We start from the raw sequence: 26395 nt of genomic DNA on the forward strand, positions 1-26395 counted from the left end.
AAACATTAATTTCTACATACAGATATTTTACAAAAAGTGCCATGATTGTCAGTCTATCTATCTATCTATCTATCTATCTATCTATCTATCTATCTATCTATCTATCTATCTATCTATCTATCTATCTATCTATCTATCTATCTATCTATCTATCTCTTGAAATAAAAAGATTTTGCATATTGTCCATTTAAATCCATATTCTCAATTTAAATTGTTAAATTAAATATTAAACATTATTTAAAATGTATCCTGAATTATGTATCAAATGTCTGTTTTCTCAAATTAAAATGAAATCCTGAAATAGGCAACATTGTACTAAGCAAATAAATTAAATGTAGAATATACATTTTCCATATTAACAGTTAAAATTTAGTTTTCTTAAAAAATAAAATAAAACAAAGGAGAACTCAGGTGGTATCTTAAAATTTTCACATTTCTTCAAGTTTATAAATAGATATTTTGTGACTCTCAGGTTCTTTCTTCTTTACTTTATATAAATAATTAAAAATAAAACGCGAATTGCTAAATAAATGCATGTATTGTTATTCTGTGCATAGTGGCATTAAATTGCTGATATTAAATATTTGAGATTTTCAGGATGCCTTCATTTACACCCATAGATGGTGCTACAATCATACTGTTCAGCTGTTATTATAGAGCCATACCTTCTGACCAAACAGTCTACATTTGGACACATTGAGAGATGGTAGGGAAATGATGGGGATGTGTTTCTGCAGTTCTGTGAGTTTTGAGGGTGGGAGAGCACTCTCAGTATGAAGGGAATGTGAGGACAGGAATCCCTCTCTGCTAACTTCAATAGCCTGCTTCCCTGTGGCTTAATCGCAAACATCAACAAAGTCTTGACTTTCTTTAAAAAGAGCCGTATTACACCTGTTATGATGCAGACTGGTGTGGAAATGTACAAACATATATTTTAAAGTACAAACAGCAAGTGTTTGGTTTTGATTTATTATTATACATTTTGTTACGTCTTAAAATGGTATGTATACCTACAAAGAAATTTAGACCAAATGTATTTTATGTGCAGTTTTCTTGGCTCATAAGCTAGTCATACCACACACCTTCATTTATTTTTGCCTGGAAAAGTTTTCTGCCATATTGTATGTTTTGCATTTATTTAATTTTATTCTTTTTTCAGATCTGCACCAAATTTGTCATTCATTAAGTCTGGTGTGCCTTTATAAAACAATCATGAAAACATGCCAAACTTTAAATTCAACATGGCTGCCAGACACCAATAAAAAATGTTGGGTGTGGCTTATTTTGTTAAAATGGATAACTAAAAAGTAACTGTTATTACATTTTGTACATGTACAGTAGGCTACAGTATAAAAAAATGAACAAATATTTATCAGTCAAGTCAGTTGGGCCATAATAATGATAAACAGTAAAATTTCTAAAATGGGACTATTAGGCTAGTTCAATTACCCTGCCATATTGCAAGCAATCATTTATGAGGACAATAAGAGTGAAAAACAAGTTTAATTTCATTTGAACAGAAGGTGGCGTTATAACAGTGGACAACCAAATAACGCGACTGTGATTAATGTTTATGAATTTGTTTACATTAAGGTCAGTGAAAAATAAAATATATATATATAGGATAGGAACAATACTGAGCGTACGACTTAACTGGATCACATTCGGAACCTGATAATTGCTTCTTGCAACTTTATTCTATTATTTTACCAATTATAAAAACTATAGGCCTAACTGTTGTTTTGTTTTTATTTTCATAAATCAAAATTAAACAGCTAGGCGAGTGTAAACCCTTTCAGAAATGCATTCCTCACTGTTCCCTAAGGTCCGCCATTATTCTAATCAACCTCTTCTAAAGCAGTATGTGTTCACTCATGATTGATGGCTAAATTCAGATAAGTGCAGATGCGATGTGCTGTCAGTTGCCGGCAGACAGAATTTCAGGAGCACACGGACTGCACTTTTTATGGCTGCACAATTTCTGGATGAACTCATAGCTAAAAATGGATCCCGGGTTCCTTCCTCATCACATGCCTCATCATCAGCAGATTGGACATTGGGCGATAAGCCAGGAGTCTTCGTCTCTTAAAGGCATCTAGCCTTTTTTTTTTTGTTGCTTTCTCTTTCTTTCATCCACATGCATAAGTTTCTACAAACTTACATACAGGAGCATTTCTAGCCTTCCATCAGAACCCAGGCCTCTCATCAAAAAAGGGACACCATATTTTGATATTTGTATGGATACATGGATCTAAAAGTTCTTTACCTGCAGTCGCTCACAAGCTGCACACGCAATAAACTGTTTTCTTCACTGAAAGACTAATAGTCATTTTCAAGTTTTCTTCATAGGTAAATATCCACTTGCTCCGGTTTTTGTTTTCTGACTTACAAATGATCCCGTTTGGAAACCACTTCAAATTAATCAGTTCATGAGTGAACCAAATTAATCAAAGTCAATTCAACTTTATTTATATAGTGCTTTATACAATGAAGATTGTGTTCTCCTTTGGAAAATGGTGTGGTTTGATTCCAGGCTGCAACAAAAGTCAGATTGTGCAGAGGATTTGTCTGGTTCCTGTGGTATTGTGCTGATGGCCATTTAGGTGACAAGGTCTTTGCAGGGGATCTGTCTCTAGGGCTCATATAGTTGACATGGTCTAGAATGACATTCAGGGTTGTAGAGGTCGTATCTAAGTGTTGATCCAGCATCAACTCCAAGATTTTTTTTTAAATTTTATAGCAACTATTCCATTAGTTTTGCCAATTTGTATGTTTAATCAGGACACGAAAAAATATAGAGCTGAGTATCATCAGCATAACACTGAAAGCTAACACCATGTTATCTCCCAAGGGTAGGATGAAAAGCACTGGCCCTGGCCCTGGTACTGAGCAACCCTGTACGCACACCTTGGCAATATAATCGCCAGTGGCTAGTAAAATTTTTTGTTTACTCGCCAGACTGATATACTATTTTACACACACACAAACACACACACACACACACACACACACACACACACACACACACACACACACACACACACGATTCCAATCAGCTTATCTTTGTAAAATGGCACAGCTTCATAAATCTTAGCTTCTTAGTCAGTCAAGCATTATATTATGGTATAAAGCACTATTTAATGATAGAACTTTAGTGATTAGAACTAAAACTTGATAACCACGTATGAATGCATATTGGTCATTTTGGGTTTCTGTAAAAAAAAAAAAAAGGTAATAGATCATATTAATTATTATTAAAAGATAATACTACTACTAATACTACTACCATACTAACAATATACAATGCACTATGGATTGATGAGCTGCTGGGTTCATGAATATTAATCATGTTGTCTGCGTTCGGTCGAACTGATTTGCTGAAATCAAAACAGGGTTGGTAATAGATGAGCACCAGCCAATGAAATTGCCATTTGCGCATTAGCTATGCCCACTACCGGAGAAACCGGCATTTCTTCTGCTTGTTCGAAAAAGTTGAATAATTCTAAATGAACTTCATTATTTTGACAGGAAATGCAACAAATCATATAGGTTACATATATCGTGTCGATTCAGCGTGGTTAGACTCTCGCTCTCTCTCTTTGCATGTGTGAGAAACAGCTCTATCAGCAAAGTGACAGCGAGTCAAGCGCCTTCAGAGTTTACTGTTCGGCAAATACAGGTGCGCTGTGCGTCAATTGAGGTAAAATATATATTCCAGACTTTTCAAGGCCCTCTCTTCCTTTGGGGCCCTGGTAATCAGTACTGGTTTTACCCCCAGTCCTACGCCCCTGCCTCGTCATTCACTGTTACGAATTGATGATGGTCAGATAAGTATGAATTGAACCATGCCAATGCAATTTCACTAATGCCAACATCATTTTCTATTCTATTAAAAAATTATGTTGGCATCATTGAATTGAATTGAATCAAAAATAATCACCAACCGTTTCAGACCCATTTACAAACCAATACAACTGATAATATCAAAAGACTGATTCATTCGCGATCTGGCATTGCTAATTCTGATGCTAAACTGCTGATAGAAAACACATTACATAACTGCTAAATATCGGGGGAAATTATTTTCAGGTCATTATATAATCTCCAATGTGAGACAAGGATTAATCTGTAATAATTTACCTGGGCACTGCAGTATTTCTTTGGGGCTTGTGCCGTGCCCCAGTAAAAGGGCTTTAACCCTGCTCAAAGTTTCTCATGAGCTCTGCAAAAATAAATGACAAGTTCCTCTGGGTCTGTTTCATGAAGGTTCAGAAGACTGAGGCATGTTTTGCTCAAGGATGGAACTCATATAAATATGAAATTAATGTACTTAAACAGTCAAATCTCAGCTCCACACCACTTACATACTAGTCTGAATGACACATATGCAAATAAGTAGAGGGATACAGATACGGAAACATTCCAGTGTCTTTATACTACAGTAGATGCTGGTAGATCAAATTTGAAGATTGAACTGAAAACTAATTGATACAATGAATATTTCTCTCTTTCAATATTGAGAAAAGAGAGCTATATACTGTAGGAGGGACTGTTTAGTGCCAGCACTGAGCTCCAAGAGAAAAGCATTTACACCATAATTTCATTACTCCATCATCCAGAGAAAGGTCCATCAATAGATAATTTTGGGTTTTTTGGCCATTGCCCAAATCAGTGGGTCAGGTCTGATAATACATTTGACAGTGATCTACTGCTGCTGACGGCACTGAGAACATTCACAAATCACTTAGAGAAATGTTTTAAAGTTTACAAAGTAAAATAAAGAGACTCTAAATATCACTGAAGATCACGAGGAGCAACCTGGTCCATTCTAAACTATAATTTAATTGTTTAAACATATGGGCAGCCCTTCAGGTTCTGTGTATAGCAGAATCATTCAGTTCTTTTTGCCATGTTTGCCTGCCTTCTTTCAGTGCCTCAAATGTTTCCTATTATGTCTTTCATTTTTCCCGCTGTAAATACCCCACTCTTAAAAGAGTCCGCCAAAGTCTGAAATACTCCAAAGTTTTCATTTTGCATCATTCACCCCCAAAGTATGCTTAAGTCAGTCTCCTTCAAACAGTGCCATGAACTGATTAGAAAAATATGTACAATTATAGACAGCTTAAACTCTTTTCTAAAAAAACTGAGGCTGGTTTGTATTTCCTTAGTCTCTAACCTGAGTTCAGAGAAGAGCCAAGGAAAATAAATGTTAATGGTGTATTCCACAGTGTGGGTTTTATATTCTTAACGTTAAGGGCAGCTTCCAAAAAACATACGTGGCAAAAAAATATAAAAATGGTCTCATCTACCATGTTGGCACATCCTTTGAGCCTGCAAAGGTGATTTTAGGCTGACTCCACTGCAGATTTGCAAGCTTAAGAAGGGCAGGAGACCAAAGGCAGTACAGAAGTGATATGGTAAGGCAGCATGCTCCAAATATGAGTTTTATTGAAATATTTACTGGGCTTTTGGTGCGAGGAGAACAAACAACAAAAAAATAACAGAAACAAACATTCATTGCTAAGAATAAAAAACAATTTACTGTAGGTGCCAGTGGTTTTTGGATGGTCTTATAGAGTTTTCCTTTACGTACTCAGTGACTTTAAATTATGTTATTAGTCATACAATGAACTGTTATGTTTTCTTACGTGTGTTATCTATGGTGCAAAAAAGCCAGTGTAATGGTAATGTTTTGTGCAGTCCATGCTTAATCAGTTGTTTAATTTTTCTTTTCTTTTTTTTCATTTTTTTAATGTGTAGAATTTAAAAAAGTAGCTTAATATTGTGAATAATATTTTTTTTACAATTCAAAATAACAGTTTGTTTTAATAATTTCAAAATATAATTTATTTCTGTTTTTGCAAAGCTGAATGTTTAGAAACGTACTCGGTTACTTAACGTAACCTCGGTTCCCTGAGATATGGGAACGAGTACTGAGTTTTGCTAGACGCATATGGGAAAAAGCCTTTTTTCTCCTGAACTTAAGTCTTTTTCATTCACGCAGTGAAACTGCACTGCCAGTGGTTCGTGCAGTGTATTAAAAAAATTAACCAATGGCTAAGCAGCAGAGTTACACAAGCCTGAAGCCTCATTCGCCACAGGATTCTCAGGTTACTTCGTCTGAAGCAACGACTGGGTCTTGCAGCTACATAGCACGGCTAGCAATGCAGTACTCGTTCCCATATCTCAGGGAACCGAGGTTCTGTTCAGAAACCGAGTACGTTCCCTTTCGATACTACACTCGTACCGCATCTTGCTAAATGCATATGGGAAGAGTATAATCACACCATGCAAATGTAGTGGAACGACTAAGATATCAGACTTCCACAAGCAATTCATTGCCATACAAAAGTTAACAATAGTCCAAGACTATGACGGGTTAAGCAGCTTGAGGTCACACCCAGCCTGGTTAATCGTTCCAACCCTAATCAAACTAACCTATCTGTGATTTTCTAATGATCCCGAAGACGTTGATTAGCAAATTCAGGTGTGTTTGATTAGAGTTCAAGCTAAACTCTGCAGGAAAGTGGATCTCGCAAGCCAGATTTGAGGATCACTGATATAGATTCTCAGAGCTCGGACTAGGCAGAGCAGAGATAGCTCACTGTCTTCTTCAGAGGGAGGAAGCGCAGAGAGTGTAATGACTTGGGCTTTGAACGGAGTGGAGAGCACCTTAGGTACTTAACCATGCTTTGGTTTCAGGACAACTAAGTGTCGTTAGGCCTGAATTCCAGGAAGGCAGGGCTAATAGAGAGTGCCTGCGGGTCCGCTATTCGAATTACTTATGCCAGTGCTAGAAGCTGGGCAGTCTTCAGCGATAGTGACCGAATGCTGGCAGACTGTAGTGGCTCGAAGTGGGCAAATCCCATGAAGGGTAAGGCGGATTAAGCCTCCTGGCACCCCTTAGAAAGTGAATGGCCGCACTGTGTCTGACCACAAATTGGCCCCCGACAGGGGCGTGAGAAGACGCTATGGCCGCCACATAGACTTTGAGCATGGATGGGGAGCGTCCATTATTCAGCAACTCTGCAAAAATTGCAAAAATTACAACACCTCTGCCAAATCGGAAGTCTGAGGATCTTTGCCACGGTTAAGACACCAAGTGGAGAAAAAAGACCACTTTAAGGCATAGAGGCGTCTTGCCTCCGAAATTGTGTTTAGAATTTGCTCTGGGAGGCTGGAAGGCTCCCGTCGAGTGGAAAGAGGTTGGGCCAAGGGTGCCATATTGTCCCGTTTGCCTGAGAGAGGAGATTTTGTCTAGGTAGAACAGGCCAAGCGGCCACTATCAACAGCTGAGTTAGCTCTGATAACCATGGCTGGTTGTTCCAGAGGAGGGCCACTAGGAGAACCTTGTGTTTTTTTTCCTTTACCTACCTAATTACCTGTGGAATCAAAACGATTGGGGGAAAAGCATAAAGAAGGAGGTTGAACCAGTCAAGGGGCAACTCATCCTTGGTTTTTGATAAATTAATTGGGCAGTGAGAGTTGTCTTCTGAGACGAAGAGATAGTGAAAGTGATTGATGCTGCTCTTTCCAGACCATTTGCCAATTCTGTTTGAAATTGTTTGTGATTCCCCTACCCCCACATGTTCTCAGAATGTAAGTTATTCCCATTTTATTCAACCGTGCCAGTTTATTTTCAGAGCACTATCAAGCAAACTCTGTGGATGTTGCTGCCCTCAACAAATTAAAACACTGAAGAGATGGTGGAGGTTTTTATTAATTCCTGCTCCATTTCTACAGATCCTGTTGCTCCCCTTAAGCCAAAAAAGAAAGCGAAGGGAAAGGGCACTACTCAGCCTTGGTTAAATGATCAAACCCACACTCTCAGACAAGAGTATCGTAAGGCAGAGCGAAAATGGAAAAAAAGACAAACTCATATATGTCTCATATAAGTGTCTGATTTCGTGCTTAAATAGCTACCAAAAGTCAGTCAAAGAGGCTAAGTCAGTATTCCTATCCAAACTCATTATAGAAAATACGACCAAGGATGTTGTTTAAGACAACTGATTTGGTGCTAAATCCCTTACCTGCCCCTTCTCTTGATCCATCTCGGGAAAACTGTGAGAACTTTTGACATTTTTGTATTAATAAAATATTGAATATGAAGGCTTCTATTAAGCCATCAACATATGATCCTCCATTGAGCTGTTCACCAACAGATTTGTTAACTTATTTTCATCCAATTTCCTATGTACAGCTAGCAGATATTGTTTTAAGACTAAATCATCCAAACTGTGAGTCTGATGTCATCTCGGCTTGTCTTTTTAAGGAAGTGTTTGCAACTTTGAGTCCGGCCGTAACGGCCAACATTAATAGTTCTTTAGCAAATGGAATTGTACCTGCTAGTTTCAAACATGCTGTGGTTCACCCTCTGCTTAAGAAACCTCATCTTGACTCATCTATCCTCATTAAATTCAGACCTATTTCTAAGTTGCCTTTTATCTCAAAGCTATTAGAGAGAGTTGTTTATCATCAGTTGAATTCCTATATCAGAATGTCCTATGTTTTAGATACTTTTCAGTTTTAGATCACTGCACAGAAACTGCACTATTGAAAGTAAGCAATGACATGTTACAAGTGCTCGATACTGGTTCACATGCGGCTCTTATTTTGTTGGATTTAAGTTCAGCTTTCGATACAATTGATCATAGTATTCTGTTACATTGGTTGGAAAAGTTGGTGGGTATTCAGGGTGTCACTCTGCAGTGGTTAGCCTCCTATCTTAAAGACAGAACCTTCTCAGTGAGCACTGATTCTTTGGATGTGCTCTACGACTGTTTTGAGGAGATAAAAGGTTGGATGGCTAATCATTTTTTTGCAATTAAACGAAAAGCAAAAGCGAAATTCTGATTTTAGGCCACTCTAGGACTTCATCTGTTCTTAATTTAGGGTCTCTCTCTGCCGATGTTCAGACCCATGTAAGCAATCTTGGGGTTACATTTGATTCGTCACAAATTAGCACAGTGGTAAAGGGCAGCTTCTTCCATCTGAGATCAATTGCTAAATTGAAACAGTTTTTGCCTCACAAAGATCTGGAGACTGTAATCCATGCTTTCATAACATCATGCCTAGATTACTGTAATTCCCTTTACTATGGCATGCCTCAAACAGCGATTTCTCGTCTACAAATTGTACAAAATGCTGCAGCAAGGCTCCTTACTGTAACAAAACAGAGGGAACCCATTACTCCAATTTTAGCGTCTTTACACTGGCTCCCTGTAAAGTTTAGAATTTATTTTAAAACAGCTGTCTCTGTATACAAGGCTTTATCTGGTCTTGCACCAAAATATATCAGTGACCTTCTGATTCATTACTCTCCTCAATGAGCACTTAGATTCTGTGATGAACATAAAATCCAAGTTGTGTGAGGAGTAGAAGTCTTTTAATAAAAAGGTCTTATTCACCACGGAGCGGGCGTTTATTAGCGCCAACTTAGGTGGAGGAATAGACACGTGAGATGACGGCGCTTTTTTCAATGAGCGCAGATTTCTGTGATTTACTCCGTTTCGCCAAGCACGGCGGCCAACATTGCGGAGATCAACCTGAGTGGCATGACTCAGATGTAGAGGGAAAACAGGACGAAGACATCGGTGAACCGCGTCCCGCGGGTGCCATGCTGCAGATCTGCGTCCAAACGAAATGTCAGCTTGTAAATAAGCTTTCAGTTTCATCATGAAACCTCCGTGGCTACCTCGTTTCCTCCTTTGCTTTCTCCGCACGGTGTTTAGCAGCCACCGGCAGATATCGTGCAGGAAGATGGTTCGGGGAGGCTCGTACGGTTTGTGAAGTGGGCATTCCACGTCCACGGTGTGAAAGTTCGCGAATTAATCCCCAACGGAGATGCGGATGTCTAGGAGAGCTTGATGGGCGTACACCAGCTGCGTACAGCAGGTAAACGACACATCAGACAGACAGAGAAGAAAACACAAAAGCTTCAGACGGCAGGCCAAACACACAGGCGCCATATTTTTTCATTATGCAAATATACCAAGCGGCCAGCACAGAGAGTGAGCTGATCATAGCCTTTGTTTGATGAATTTAGCCATCTCATATCATCACGAATTGTCTAAAATAAAATCGAAAAATATAAAACAGTTCAAGCATGTAACAATGTTTAAACGTTAAACACAGATAAATGTGCGCTATATCCAATATTTTGTGAGGAAAGTGCAAGATAAAGCACGCTTTTTGGGACATAGAGGCTTGCTGAGAGAGATGTGAGAGCGTGGCTGTTCAGTGAAAGGCGATTCGCGAGTGCAGAAGAGCAATACGCATGCTTAAGTGAGTATTCTGTCTCAGTAAGCGCATAGCTCACTGCCTTTCTGCAGCAGATTCGAGTGCAACGGAGAGAGATCACGCAGGCACAATGCCGGCATGAGATCAGTCAGACCGATTTCTTATTTCTTGACTCTGCTGTTTTCCTCTCCAAGGCTGGCTGAGAGATGAGAAACGGGAGAGCTGGGCTGTTTTCAGTGAAAGATGGTCCGCGAGTGGAGAAGAGCGAGACTCATGCTCAAGCGAGCATTCAGTCTCAGTGAGCGAGCAGTCTCTACGTGGGATCTGCCCAGACAGATTACATACTCATTGCTTTTCTGTATTGTGCATGGGCCACACTCGCAGCTCAACATTTGCAACAACGTCGCTAGAATTTGCTCTTTTAGGGCTTACCTACTAGAGATAAACTCTTTCAGAATCGGCGGATGCTGGCAGGGGAAACGGACCGGAACTGCTGCGTTGCTGCAGTGGCGGAGAAGTCTTGATTCCTGTTGCAAAGGCATCTTCAATGGTGAGCAGCTTCAGATCAGCGTAGAGACATAGTCATCGCTGAAGGAGAATACATCTGAGAATCCTGTGGCGAACACTGCTTATATAGCCAGAACGCCCGCCCATTCTGGTGGGCTCTGTTGCCATAAGCTCATGTAGCTCCGCTGCCTAGCCATTGGTTAGTTTTTTAATACACTGCACGAACCACTGGCTGTGCAGTTTCACTGCGTGAATGAGAAAGGCATCAATTCAGGAGAAAAAAGGCTTTTTCCCATATGTGTCTAGCAAGACACAGTACGAGTGTAGTATCGAAAGGGAACTATTACTCCAGTCTTCAGTGTCACATGATTCTTCAGAAATCATTCTAATATGCTGATTTTTTATTATCAGTGTTTAGAACATTTATTTTAAATGAAGAGGTTTTTTTATAAAATGATGTAATTTTTGTGTTTATCTCCATTAATGTGAGTGGAGTATTTAATGTAAATGTGTTTATCGACATGAAAACAGAGTTTAAAATCGTTATTCATTACTTTTCTCACTCCAGGAAAAAGAATTTGTATGCATGGTCTAGAATGTCCGTACGGTGCGTACATATTTACGCCAAGTAAATTTTTTTATAAATCACGATATGTGCGTGAAAAATTGCATACGCATGTTTCTATGCCCATTTTGTGCATACGCAACACTTATAAATGAGACCCCTGGTCACCAGAATAATGATGGTTCCAACCCAACAAGGGTTAATATTTGAGGCTGTGGATAAGGGAATTTACTTAAATTACCTGTCCACAAACACATTTGTTGTTCTGCTTAAATATCTACTGTATACCGAGTATGAATGACACATTAGTAAATACAGTTGTCAACAAACACTATGTGAATGTAGCAAAAGTTGACTTTTTTTTTTACATTTGTCCAGTACAAACAGTAAACTACCATGCTCAGTGTTTGAATTTACACTATTTTCCATTTGTACACACTTTAAATTGGTTAAAAGTCTCGGCTCACCTCTAGATTTCTCATAAAATGATAGCCATGAGGTTTCCAGTGAGAAGCAAAACAAGAATTTCCTGCATTCCAGGAAATTCCAGGATTTTTTTCTCCCAAACAAAATTCCATGATAACTCTAAACAGCTGTTTCGCACCTCTGATACTAAAATCATGCACGAGTTCACAAAACTATGTTTTGCAGTGGCCCTGACCCAGTGCCCTACTTAAGTGAGTCACCTGATCTAAATATTACCCAGCAAGTCTTTTGTTTCTTCTTTACGGAGAATAATACTGGTGCAGCAGCAGTTCACTTCTCTGCTAATTCTTCACCCAGTTGACTTCAGGTCCGCACAGTCATATTTCCTCTTTTGTGTGATGTCATGGTGCAGATAAGGGTGACAGTCAAGCAGCATTCAACAGATTTTTTCGCAGAACATGCTGTCAGAGTGCTCTCAGGGGAATGGACTCAGCCCAAGTACTGGGAAAGCAAACTTGCAAAACAAAGCTGCCAATTCCTATCCCTTCTTTTATCTGTGATCTAGGAGATGTAGAGAGATTTGTGTCGGAAAACACAGAAACACAGACAAGTGCAGAAGGTTCATTTAAAATATTGTGGATACAATAGTTCAAAGAAGTTAAAAATTGAGTAAATTACACATTAGAAACAATATTGACAGTTAGCCTAGTTTGTTTGTTTGTGCTCGCCAAATAAAATGAAACCAAAGTAGATTCAGCCAAGTCTACAAGCAATACACAGACGTTTCCTTTTTCAACGTCAAATAACGGACGAACGTAAAGAGAGCGCTGGAAATGCACAAGTCAGCAATATTTCTTATTTATTGGCATGAAGTTTCATGCAGAATAACACACAGCAACAGGAGTGCAACATTCTCAAAAAAATATATATGCAGAGGGGACGGCTGCCATAACAAAAGAAAAACATCACTGCAGGCTTCAACCCGGCTGCATTTATGATTTAGGCAATTCAAAAATCTCCAAGATTATTTTAAATAATGATTCAATCCATTTCAAACAACTGTTCAAAAAATGAAACTTTAAATGGACTTGAGAACAGGCCATGTGTGTTTTTTCATTGAACGTAACCGACACTATAGGATAGGCGGCACTAGGCAGGCATAATGAAATGCGCAAAAAGGCTTGAGCCATTACAAATTTATTGGACAGGAAAACACGTCGATCAACATTTTCGGGGTCCAGAGCAGAGCGTTTTTTTATTCACTATATGTCCAGCTGTTGAGAAGACACGCTCCGACCACACTGATGTCATAGGGACACTCAGGTACAGCTGCGCAAGGTGGGGGTATTACTGTCAATTTTCCACCACAAAAGCCGGTCGCTGTTAGCTTGCAATGGTCCATAACTCAGAATCTCCTGTAACTAGATGCGCGAATGAGGCGAATTCGCCTCTACCACGCCGCGAGACCCCCAGACGCGCGTAAACGCGTCTTTAAATTGACTTAACATTGAAATGATTCGCCCCAGACGCTCTATTTGCGTTTGGTGTGAACTGTAACGTGGAGTTGGAGGGAAGCTAATCCACGAGACTATTAGCATAGCTCCAGCATGAAATAAAGTAGCAAGGCAGGAGACGAAGTGGAGGGATTTCCACACTGCATATTTATTTCTCAGATACAGACCATACAAGCCAGGTCTCACGGCATATAAACTATTACATTGACCAGAAATAATAACCGGACAGAAATGTACGTGACCTATAGCTTTCACCAGCGTCCACATTACTCGAGTCAAGGAAGTCGAGCGGGGGTTAAAGGTGATACTCAGTGACAAAAACAAAAAGGAGGCACCACCGTGTGGCGTCAACTGGTAATGCTCCGCTACACTCTGGCTGTTACAAGTTCAAAGCAGTCCGGTCCGGTCTAGTCCTTCTTCGCGTGCCCACGCGAGGTCCAGGTAATAATGTTCGGGCGCCAGTTGTAACGTGGAGTTGGAGGGAAGCTAATCCACGAGACTATTAGCATAGCTCCAGCGTGAAATAAAGTAACAAGGCAGGCGACGAAGTGGAGGGATTTCCACACTGCATATTTATTTCTCAGATACAGACCATACAAGCCAGGTCTCACGGCATATAAACTATTACATTCACCAGAAATAATAACCGGACAGAAATGTACGTGACCTATAGCTTTCACCAGCGTCCACATTACTCGAGTCAAGGAAGTCGAGCGAGGGTTAAAGGTGATACTCAGTGACAAAAACAAAAAGGAGGCACCACCGTGTGGCGTCAACTGGTAATGCTCCGCTACACTCTGGCTGTTACAAACTTTTCTCCACCGTGGGTGTCCGCGTGAGTGTGTATTTCGCCCTCCTCTTCGACGCACGTGTCCCCTTCTGCTAGAGCTAAAGCTACCGTGATTACAGCCGTGAGAACTGATAACTGTGTGAACTTCACGTTGCCTCCCTGCCTGCCGAGTACATTGGATATGTGTCTGCTGACGGCCTGATAAACACTCGCGAACATAATTTTTCTCTCGGGGAGTTGGACTCTCTTTCTCATATTGCCATGCTTTTTGGTATTTAATATGTTTGGTGCACGTGTTGTTCATATGCAGTGCTAAGTGTATTCTAGTAGAGCTTTTGTTATTAAGCCTAAGGTCGGGCAGTTATATTACTCTTGATCCTTGACAGCGTTAAAGTTGATTTCATTGTGGGTATTTGACTTTATAAGTGCAGATAATGGCAACTCGCCCAAAAACACAAGCTGGTGATTCTGACTTTGACCCAGACATGGACCTTATATGTTTGACTGGGTACACTGTCCCCCAACGCACTACAAAAGTAACGCTCCACTTTTTTCAAAAGTAGGCTCATTTTCCAACACCCCTAGAGTTAAAAAGTTCAGTTTTACCGTTTATTAATCCACTCAGCCAGTTGCGATTTTCATTTTCCGTCGGTCTTGGTACACGATGTAACTACAGAAGAGTCAAGTTTTAAATAGGAAAAATATAGAAACTGTTTTGTCACTTTGGAGAGAGATGCTAATGGTCTAATCAGATTCAATGATCTTTATTGCTAAGCTAAAAGTTCTACCGCCAGACCCGGAGATCGGCAGAATGGATTCAAAAATTCAACTGTTTAACTCAAGGGAGTTTGAAAATTTGCCTATTTTCAAAAATAGTGGAGTGTTCCTCTAATCATGCATAATAGGCCTGCCTTTCTTGTCACATTCAACTGCAATTTACATGAATCATGTAAATTATAAATGTTCAAATTAAAGCAGCGAAATTCGACAAAAAAGGTTGCATTACTTATTATTTAAATCATTTAACATCTGAATTGAATATAAAATTTTTAGCTTCTTACCTTGCACTATTAGTGCCCCCCACAATCAGTCTCTGCCTCCAAAATTGTCTGGCACAACTGACTTCATAACAACACAGTGATACGGTAGCTGCTGAAACTAAAAAGTCCAGTCCAGCCCAGTACAGACATTAACCTCAAATCTACATGGAATAAAAAATTCACCCCTACTGTTTTATCTTCTCAATTTCCAACTGCTTTTCCAGATGTTGAAACTCTTACTGAAAGTGAAAGTGTGTTCACAGCAGAGGTGGGACAAAGTCATTGTTATGCAGTCCCGAGTCAAGTCGAGTCAAAGATGAGGCAAGTCCCGAGTCGAGTCAAAAGTCAAAGCCAACAAGTCTCAAGTCGAGTCCAAAGTCCTACCATTTTAGTTTCGAGTCATTTCAAGTCCTCTTACCACAGAAATAAAATTTATACAAATCATGTATGTCTGTAAGATTTGTACAGTCGTGGCCAAAAGTTTTGAGAATTACATAAATATTAGTTTTCAAAAAGTTTGCTGCTAAACTGCTTTTAGATCTTTGTTTCAGTTGTTTCTGTGATGTACTGAAATATAATTACAAGCACTTCATACGTTTCGAAGGCTTTTATCGACAATTACATGACATTTATGCAAAGAGTCAGTATTTGCAGTGTTGGCCCTTCTTTTTCAGGACCTCTGCAATTCGACTGGGCATGCTCTCAATCAACTTCTGGGCCAAATCCTGACTGATAGCAACCCTTTCTTTCATAATCACTTCTTGGAGTTTGTCAGAATTAGTGGGTTTTTGTTTGTCCACCCGCCTCTTGAGGATTGACCACAAGTTCTCAATGGGATTAAGATCTGGGGAGTTTCCAGGCCATGGACCCAAAATTTCAACATTCTGGTCCCCGAGCCACTTAGTTATCACTTTTGCCTTATGGCACTGTGCTCCATCGTGCTGGAAAATGCATTGTTCTTCACCAAACTGTTGTTGGATTGTTGGAAGAAGTTGCTGTTGGAGGGTTCTTTGGTACCATTCTTTATTCATGGCTGTGTTTTTGGGCAGAATTGTGAGTGAGCCCACTCCCTTGGATGAGAAGCAACCCAACACATGAATGGTGTCAGGATGCTTTACTGTTGGCATGACACAGGACTGATGGTAGCACTCACCTTCTCTTCTCCGGACAAGCCTTTTTCCAGATGCCCCAAACAATCGGAAAGGGGCTTCATCTGAGAATATGACTTTGCCCCAGTCCATTCACTATACTTTCTGCAGAAGATCAATCTGTCCCTGATGTTTTTTTGGAGAGAAGTGGCTTCTTTTGTGCCCTTCTTGACACCAGGCCATCTTCCAGAAGTCTTAGCCTCACTATGCGTGCAGATGCGCTCACACCTGCCTGCTGCCATTCCTGAGCAAGCTCTGCACTAGTGGCACTCCAATCCCGCAGCTGAATCCTCTTTGGGAGACGATCCTGACACTTGTTGGACTTTCTTGGATGCCCTGAAGCCTTCTTTACAAGAATTGAACCTCTTTCCTTGAAGTTCTTGATGATCCTATAAATTGTTGATTTAGGTGCAATCTTAGTAGCCACAATATCCTTGCCTGTGAAGCCATTTTTATGCAACGCAATGATGGCTGCACGCTTTTCTTTGCAGGTCACCATGGTTAACAATGGAAGAACAATGATTTCAAGCATCACCCTCCTTTTAACATGTCAAGTCTGCCATTCTAACCCAGTCAGCCTGACATAATGATCTCTAGTCTTGTGCTCGTCAACATTCTCACCTGAGTTAACAAGAGGATTACTGAAATGATCTCAGCAGGTCCTTTAATGACAGCAATGAAATGCAGTGGAAAGGTTTTTTGGAATTAAGTTAATTTTCATGGCAAAGAAGGACTATGCAATTAATCTGATCACTCTTCATAACATTCTGGACTATATGCAAATTGCTATTATAAAAACTTAAGCAGCAACTTTTCCAATTTCCAATATTTATGTAATTCTCAAAACTTTTGGCCACGACTGTATTTATTTAAACCTGATTTATACAGTGACATTAATAAAATACAGTAAAAAACGGAAAATCTGCTTGTATTTCAACAGCATATTGCACTAGAACAATGGCCTGTTTTTGTCTCGTGTGTTGGAGAGACTGAGATATACATTTGTGTTTATCCGTCTAGCAGCAAGGTAGAAATGGTACTTTAAAACGGACGCTGACATGATGTTGGCGAGGTTTTCCATCTGAGTGTGCTACACTCATGTACCTCATATAATCTGGGTTCAAAAATCCCTATTTTTGTTAGCATGAACCAGCAAGGGAGACGTGCCTTTACTATCTCGTTGATACAATATGGTATCCGTACCCACAAATTCATAATCCGTGCGCATGCTTTCGCAATCCGTTCCCACGGATCTGTAAACCGTACTCACGGATTCATGCAGCAAGCTCCTACGTGTTAACATACAGTTTTATTGAATATTATTAATAGGTTTAATAATAATAAAGGAATAATCTTATAATAGCACTTGATTATTATTGTACAATAAACCTGGCATTGTCACTAACTCTGGAGTAATTTTTTCCTCTGTTGTAAATTGTTTTGGATAAAAGATTCTTATTAATAACCTGTATAATAATATATAATAATGATAAAAATATAAAAAAAGTTATTTTTATAATTTTAATTTGTAGGCTAAATAAATGAGTACAAGAAAATAATTCATGTATTGCTTTATTTTTAAATAACCTTTGACAGTTTTGGAAATGCTTGTGTACAATTCTTTCTTATACATGAAGACTTATTTTTGTGATTTTATTATACTAAGTTCCACCCACCCCACCCCACCTGCCAGAGTTAGATGCATGTTTCACTGTTAATGTTATTATTAAATAATGAGGCCAAAAATAACATAGCATTCAGTTAGAGAGAAAAGGAATGAAAACATAACCGGCATATTATTTGTTCCCTATCTGTCGGTCACTACGAGTTATGTCGAACAACATATGGGGTCTCACTTGGGAGGCCAATCATCTCTGAGTTTAAGAGAAAACGCCAATGAAAATTGGCTAGTGGATTTAACATACCTGAGCCACTCCCCGTGCCAACGGGTATAAAAAGGGCGACAAGTGCATCCACTCATTAGATTTTTGCTTCGGAGACGAGTGGTTGTATGAAAGCTGTTATACTCCACAAAGCCATTCATCTGCTGTGTCGGGAAGCTGTTCTGGTTGGCGGTATGGCGCAAACAGCGGTGTCCCTTTCAGCGATTCCCTTGGGCGCTTCAGCTAAGAGAGCAGATTTCCTAAAAGAGCAAATCGCGGACGATTCGCGTCTTTTTAAAGACACCGTTTCGTCCGCGTCCTTCTGGATACGGTCGTTTCCTGTTCTCTGACAACGGCCACGTTCGTAGTCTTCTGTGTCTGGGCATTCAGCACGCTGAAGGCGCGTTCGTGGATGGTTCATGCACGCACTGCGTGTGTGACCATGGCAACGCTGCGATCGCGTCTCTCCTTTCGTAAAGGGAAAGGAGCAGACCCCTCTGTCACTACCCGTTCTGGTTTCTCTGTCACGAGCAGAGGACCGCCGGCTAGTGCTCTGGGAGATTTGAAGGTGACAGTGAGAGCTTTTCCGCCGGGCCACGCCCCACGGACCTCTTACCCCTTCCGCAGTGTTTGTCCTGTGCGGCTGCTGGGTGATTTTGGTGGGCTGTCTTATGCCAGTCCCAACGGGTCATTCAGTTTGCCGCCGGGGATCAGATGTCGATTGCAGCATCGGGGATGGGCTGTTGACCTCTGTGGATGAAGATTCGGCGAGGCTGCCCCCCTCGGGTGTTGTCGTCACTGCCGAATTGGACCCAGAGTTGACAGCCTTGCTTGCCCGGGCAGCTGTGAGCATCAGGATGGAGGTGAATGCACTGCCCAGCCCTGAGTGCTCATGGCTGTTTGATTGGTTCTCGGTGTAGAGCGCGACTCACAACCGCGTTTTGCTCTGGTTCCTTTCTTCCCGGATGTGCATGGGGAAGTGATGTAGTCGTGGATGGCCCCTTTTTACGGTCGGAAGCAGCTCATTTCGTTCCTCCGTCCTCACTACCCTCGATGGCGGGGCAGCTAGGGGTGCGTTAACATTCCCCAGCAGGAGAGTGCGATTGCGGTGCACTTGTGTCCGCAAAACGCCGCCACTGGGAGGAATAGTCCGCGCCTCTCACCCAAGGCCTGTAAGCTGTCGGCCGCGCTCGCTACCAAGGCTTACAGTGCTGCGGGCCAAGCTGTCTCTGCTTTGCATGCCATGGCTATCCTGCAAACTCAGCAAGCCAAGGCTTTAACAAATGCACGAGGGTAGAACCAACCCGAGGTTGATGCAGGAGCTGCGCATGGCAACTGACCTCCCCCTTCCGGGTGAAGGAAGTCACAACGCAGTCCCTCGGGAAGGCGATGTCCACTCTGGTGGTCCAGTAGTGCCGTTTCTGGTTCAGCCTGGTCTGTATGAGAGACATTGACAAAGTGCACTTTCTCGATGCTCCCATATCCCAGGCTGTCCTGTGTGGCGACGCTGTCAGGGGCTGTGCCCAGTAGTTCCTGACAGAACAACAGCAGACTGAGGCCATACAGCACATCTCGCCACGACGTGATACTCCAGTTGCCACCATTCCGTCGCAGGCAGTGCCTCAGCCTGCTCGTCGCCGTGGGCGCCCCCCTGCGTCCTCCACACCAGCTCCGCCCCGTGCTGAGAGTTCTTCGAGGCCGGCGCGTCGAGCCCCACGCAGGGAAGCGGCACCCCCCGTGTCACTTCCGGCTGCGAAGTCCTAGGTAGACGACTAAGCGGCCCTGACATGGGCAACTCGGAGATGTGGGAGACTGCTCTTCAGGAGCTGGCAGAGACAGAGCCACTCCACTCCACTTCCCCGGAGGAGAGCCGGGTGGAGAATCCTCAGTTTTGTTTCTTTTCGACCGCATCACAGCACAGAGACAGCACTCATTAAGATAATAAATGATATTCGCTTAAATTGTGACTCTGGCAAAATATCGGTGCTGGTATTGCTCGATCTCAGTGCTGCGTTTGACACTGTCGATCATAACATACTACTAGAGAGACTGGAAAACTGGGTCGGGCTTTCTGGGATGGTCCTCAAATGGTTCAGGTCATACTTAGAAGGGAGAGGTTATTATGTGAGTCTAGGAGAGCATAAGTCTAAGTGGACGTCCATGACATGCGGAGTCTCACAAGGGTCAATTCTTGCACCGCTCTTGTTTAGCCTGTATATGCTTCCTCTAAGTCAAATAATGAGAAAGAACCAAATTGCCTATCACAGCTATGCTGATGATACCCAGATTTACCTAGCCTTATCTCCAAATGACTACAGCCCAATTGACTCCCTCTGCCAATGCATTGATGAAATTAATAGTTGGAGGTGCCAGAACTTTCTTCAGTTAAACAAGGAAAAATCTGAAGTCATTGCATTTGGAAACAAAGATGAAGTGTTCAAGGTGAATGCATACCTTGACTCTAGGGGTCAAACAACTAAAAATCAAGTCAGGAATCTTGGTGTGATTCTGGAGACAGACCTTAGTTTCAATAGTCATGTCAAAGCAGTAACTAAATCAGCATACTATCATTTAAAAAACATTGCAAGAATTAGATCTTTTGTTTCCAGCCAAGACTTGGAGAAACTTGTTCATGCCTTCATCACCAGCAGGGTGGACTATTGTAATGGGCTCCTCACCGGCCTTCCCAAAAAGACCATTAGAGAGCTGCAGTTCATCCAGAACGCTGCTGCCAGGATTCTGACTAGAACCAGAAAATATGAGCATATCACACCAGTCCTCAGGTCCTTACACTGGCTTCCAGTTACATTTAGGATTGATTTTAAAGTACTTTTACTCGTATATAAGTCACTAAATGACCTAGGACCGAAATATATAGCAGATATGCTCACTGAATATAAACCTAACAGAGCACTTAGATCATTAGGATCGAGTCAGTTAGAAATACCAAGGGTTCACACAAAACAAGGGGAGTCCTCCTTTAGTTACTATGCCGCCCGCAGTTGGAATCAGCTTCCAGAAGAGATCAGATGTGCTAAAACACTGGTCACATTTAAATCTAGACTTAAAACTCATCTGTTTAGCTGTGCATTTATTGAATGAGCACTGTGCAATGTCCGAACTGATTGCAATATATATTTTCACTGTTTTTTTTTTTTAATTTTATGTAAAATCATTTTCTTACTGTTTTAAATTCATTTTAAATAATTACAGTTTTAATAATTTTAAAAGTTTTAAAATTGCTTGTTTTATTCTTGTTATTATTTTTCTTCATTACTATTTTACTTTCTTTTATGTAAAGCACTTTGAATTACCAATGTGTACGAAATGTGCTATATAAATAAACTTGCCTTGCCTTGCCTTTCTGTCCCGCCGCTGGTCCAATGGCCGGCGGCACCCATTTTATCATAGAAGAGCAAATTTTCCTTTCCTCCGAGGTGCAAGGCTCGCGGGTTGACGATGAGCGACGCACTGCCTCCTCATTCTCACCCACGACGCCCCCTTTCGCCAGAGGTCAAGAGGTTGCGGTTCGGAGATGCAACGCTTCTCCACGCATCTCTGGCCAGTTCCTCCGGGAACACGGGGAGTGTGGCTGTGATGACTTGGAACGCGATGCCTTCTGGGCCATCCGACACAACTCCCCATCGCTGCACCACTGCGGGTATGTCGACTGTCCCTTTGGTGCCACTTGTACAGAGTTTGGAGCGTGGCTTGCGCTGCCCAACTTGGTGCTCCGGCACCTCAGTCAGTTTGGGTTTCAGGTCAACAGAGAGAAGAGCAAGCTCTCCCCTGTGCAGAGAATCTCGTATCTCGGTATGGAGTTAGACTCGGCGAGTATGACGGCACGGCTCACCAGCGAGCGTGCCCAGACAGTGCTGAACTGCCTGAGTTCCTTCAGAGGCAGGACAGTGGTACCACTGAAACACTTTCAGAGGCTCCTGGGGCATATGGCCTCCGCAGCCGCAGTCACGCCGCTCGGGTTGCTTGATATGAGGCCACTTCAGCACTGGTTGCACTCCCGAGTCCCGAGGTGGGCATGGCGCTGCGGTACACATCGTGTCACCATAACACCGATGTGTCACCGCCTATTCAGCCCCTGGTCGGACCTTGCCTTTTTACGGGCCGGCGTGCCCTTAGAACAAGTGTCCCGGCACGTTGTTGTCACAACAGATGCCTCCAACTCGGGCTGGGGCGCGACATGCAACGGGCAGGCAGCTTCAGGGTCCTGGACAGGACCTCGACTGCTTTGGCACATCAACTGTCTGGAGTTGCTGGCAGTGCATCTAGCTTTATGACGGTTTCGTCCGCTGTTGCTGGACAAGCACGTGTTGGTCCGCACGGACAACACTGCGGCTGTTTCATATATCAACCGACAGGGCGGGGAGCTCAATCGTGCAGCCGACACGCTCTCACGACAAGTGGGAGCGTCCAGACAACTGGGGAAGTCCAGATAGACCTGTTTGCTTCCCACGAGTCCTCCCACTGCCAGCTGTACTATTCCCTGTCCCAGGCCCCCCTGGGCACAGATGCACTGGCACACAGCTGGCCTCGGGCTTTACGCAAGTATGCGTTTCCCCCAGTGAGCCTGCTCGCACAGACACTGTGCAAGGTCAGGGAGGACGAGGAACAGGTCCTGTTGGTTGCACCTTCTGGCCCACCCGGACCTGGTTTTCGGAACTCATGCTCCTCGTGACAGCCCCTCCCTGGCGCATCCCCCTGAGGAGGGACCTCCTCTCTCAGGGGCTGGGCGCCATTTGGCACCCGCGTCCGGATCTTTGGAATCTCCACCTGTGGCTTCTGGACGGGACGCGGTAGACCTAAGTGATCTGCCACCGGAGGTGGTGGACACTATCACTCAGGCTAGAGCCCCTATATGAGGCAGGCCTATGCTCTGAAGTGGAGTCTGTTCACAAATTGGTGTTCTTCTCACCGAGAAGACCCCCGGAGATGCTCGGTCAGAGTCGTGCTTTCTTTCCTGCAAGAAAGGTTGCAGCGTAGGCTGTCACCCTCCACCTTGAAAGTGTATGTGGCTGCCATTGCAGCCCATCACGATGCAGTGGACGGCCGGTCCCTGGGGAGGCATGACCTGATCGTTAGGTTCCTGAGGGGTGCCAGAAGATTAAATCCTCCTAGGACATCCCTGATTCCCTCCTGGGACCTCTCTATCATCCTGGCCGGACTTCAGAGGGGTCCCTTTGAGCCGCTGGATTCAGTCGAGCTTAAGTTCCTGTCTCTCAAGACAGCGCTCCTGGTCGCGCTCACCTCCATCAAGAGGGTCGGGGACCTCCAAGCATTTTCGGTAAGTGAAGAGTGCCTTGTGTTCGGGCTGGCCTTCTATCACGTTGTCCTGAGACCCCGACCTGGATACGTGTCCAAGGTTCTCACCACTCCCTTCCGAGACCAGGTGGTGAACCTGCAAGCGCTGCCCCTGGAGGAGGCAGATCCAGCCTTGGCGTCGCTGTGACCAGTCTGTCGCCAGGCCCAGTACTGGTGTTAGCATGCCCGGAATTCCGGTCAGCCCCTGTACTGGGCTAGGTGTTCATATGGCTTGGTTCCCTACAGGTAATCCCATATGTGTATTCTTCCACGGTAAGGTTTCCCTCTTGGCAAACCCGTGTCTTCCCTTGACAGACCTGTTCTGTCAGTCTCTTCTGGCAGCCGTTCCATCCCTACTCCAAGGTAGGACCTGCCTCAGAGACCCCTTCCATATGTAGTACTGCCCCCTGGGTCAGTCCATATCAGTATATCCACATGTCACCTCCCTATGGGTAGGATGTGGTCTCCGTAGCGACCTTTTTCTTAAGGCTCGCTTCCCCATTGTCTTGCCAAGCTGAAAGAACAAATAGGGAAGATTTGAAGCAATCTTTCTCTGAAGGTTGAAATCCCTTCCATTAACTTTATGTGGGCGGAACAGCAGCGTGGCCTTCTCCAGCAGCGATGTACTCACCCTTTGGCCCTTTCGGTACCAAGGTCAGTGAATTTGCGCTGGGGCTTTGGGAAGGTTACGACCTTAAGTGTAGCTTTTGTGGCACGCCAGGGCTTGTCAACAATTGCAGCGCCACAGGGTTGTGATGATGTTCAGGTTGTGGCGTTTTCCATAGGACCCCATATGTCGTTCGACATAACTCGTAGTGACCGACAGATAGGGAACGTCTCGGTTACGTACGTAACCCTCGTTCCCTGATGGAGGGAACAGAGACGTTATGTCCCCATGTCACAACCTTGAACCGGTCGCTGTTGCCGGGACACGTTCTCGGCTCCTCAACGTAAAACCTAATGAGTGGATGCACCTAGGGCTGGGCAATATATCGAATATTAGCGATAATATCGGAATAATTTTGACGACGATGTACAATTTGAATATATCGGGAATATCGAATATTTCAAATTCAAGCATACTTTCCCAAAAGAACGCGCCGAATGAACCTGTAACTGCTGAATGCTCTACGCCCCTCTACTACGAGAGCTGTAATGATAGCAGTTGCCAGATAACAAGAGTTTAAATCTCCGAATCAGAGCTCCACTGTTACAAGGATACATTTTTCTGCCCGGTGTTTGCTTATTTTAAGCAATCTGGCAACCATGCGCACGTGCTCACTCCTCATTGCGGAATTGAGCGATCTAATGAAAGCGTCGTTCAGCCGCTCTGTGTTCTGTCGTGAGATCTCAACTGTATTGTTTGCGTTTGTGATCGCAAAATAAATGCACTTACTCGACCGCTGATGTTTGAATAGAGAAACATAGGCTATGGCCATTTGGAATTACTATTGGGGAATTTCACTGATATGTTTACCAGTTTCCATAATATAGACAGAGAAAATGCAAAAGTCTTTGGTATGCATTTATATATATTTATATATAAGAAATAGCTATGTGCTTCAGCTTAAAAACTTGTTAAAAAAATTAAAATAAAATACTTATCCCAGTTGCATAGTTTAAATTGTGAATTGCATGCACTAAAAAGTTGACAGAATGCACTTTCTGTAACTGTTACTTAATTTGCACTGCTTCAGTTACATATAGGCCTACATGTATTCATTTAATAAAAAGCAGTAAGTGATCTCTTGGATAGATTTTTTAACTGCTTAAATTAGCTGTTTAATCTAAATGTTTTTTTTGTTTTTTTTTAATGAGCAAAAGAAAATCATGTTTTATTTTTTATTATTTAAATGCAAATGCAAACATATCGAGATATATATCGAATATCGTAAAAAATTTGACAATATCGAGATATCTTTTTTTTTTGTATATCGCCCAGCCCTAGATGCACCTGTCGCCCTATTTATACTGGTTGGCACGGGGAGTGGCTCAGGTATGTTAAATCCACTAGCCAATTTTCATTGGCGTTTTCTCTTAAACTCAGAGATGATTGTCCTCCCAAGTGAGACCCCATATGTCGTTCGACATAACGTCTCTGTTCCCTCCATCAGGGAACGAGGGTTACGTACGTAACCGAGACGTTTTTGTATTGCGTTTTACCCTTATTTTCTTCTTCTTTTTAGTATCTATTTTTTTGGCCATAAAACACAGGCGGCTGTGTCTTATCCTATTGGTGATTAATGTAAAATAAACGCTAAAAAGAAGACTATTTTGTGAATGCTGATCGTGGACTCATTGGATACTATGAAAAATAATGCTTAATAAACAGAAATGAATCTGCCGGTGGGGGCAGAGCCACAAATGCGTGTCAGTTTACAAATTCAAAGGGAATGGATTGTGAAAGCGTGCGCACGGATTATGAATTCGTATACGGATTCAAAAACCGAGGGTAGGCTACGGTTTACAAAATATGAGCGCACGGATTGGAAATTCGTGGGCACGGTTTTTTAATCCGTGGGTACGATTTGTTAAACCGAGGGAACAGTTTATGAATTCGTGTGTACGGTTTATAAACTGAGGGGACGGATTGCAAAACCGTCGCCACGGATTGATTTTTTTTCTCCTACTGGTGACGTGCGGGGCTCCATAATACGGAGAGCGGCGTGGCCGTGTGAACATTTTTTTCCCCCAGGTTTTCATGGGAAGTAGAAAGTCTTCTCGAGTCAAAAGGCGCAAGTCCAAGTTAAGTCACGAGTCATTGATGTTAAAGTCCAAGTCGAGTTGCAAGTCTTTGTACATTTTGTCGAGTCGAGTCTGAAGTCATCAAATTCATGACTCGAGTCTGACTCGAGTCCAAGTCACATGACTCGAGTCCACACCTCTGGTTCACAGTATAAATTAATATGGATTAATCTTTATCAAAGCTGTCTGTTCTGTTGTTTGCTCTTTCGCCTATTATTGCGC

General features: G+C 42.5%; 1 long non-coding RNA gene across 3 annotated transcripts in view; it reads right to left on the reverse strand.

Moving 5' to 3' along the window:
- Window positions 1–26395, reverse strand: part of LOC132137139 (uncharacterized) — a 45470-nt gene that overhangs the window by 7142 nt on the left and 11933 nt on the right. The window lies entirely within an intron of this gene.

This window comes from Carassius carassius, chromosome 4, assembly GCF_963082965.1.
Source record: "Carassius carassius chromosome 4, fCarCar2.1, whole genome shotgun sequence".
NCBI classification, from domain to species: Eukaryota; Metazoa; Chordata; class Actinopteri; order Cypriniformes; family Cyprinidae; genus Carassius; species Carassius carassius.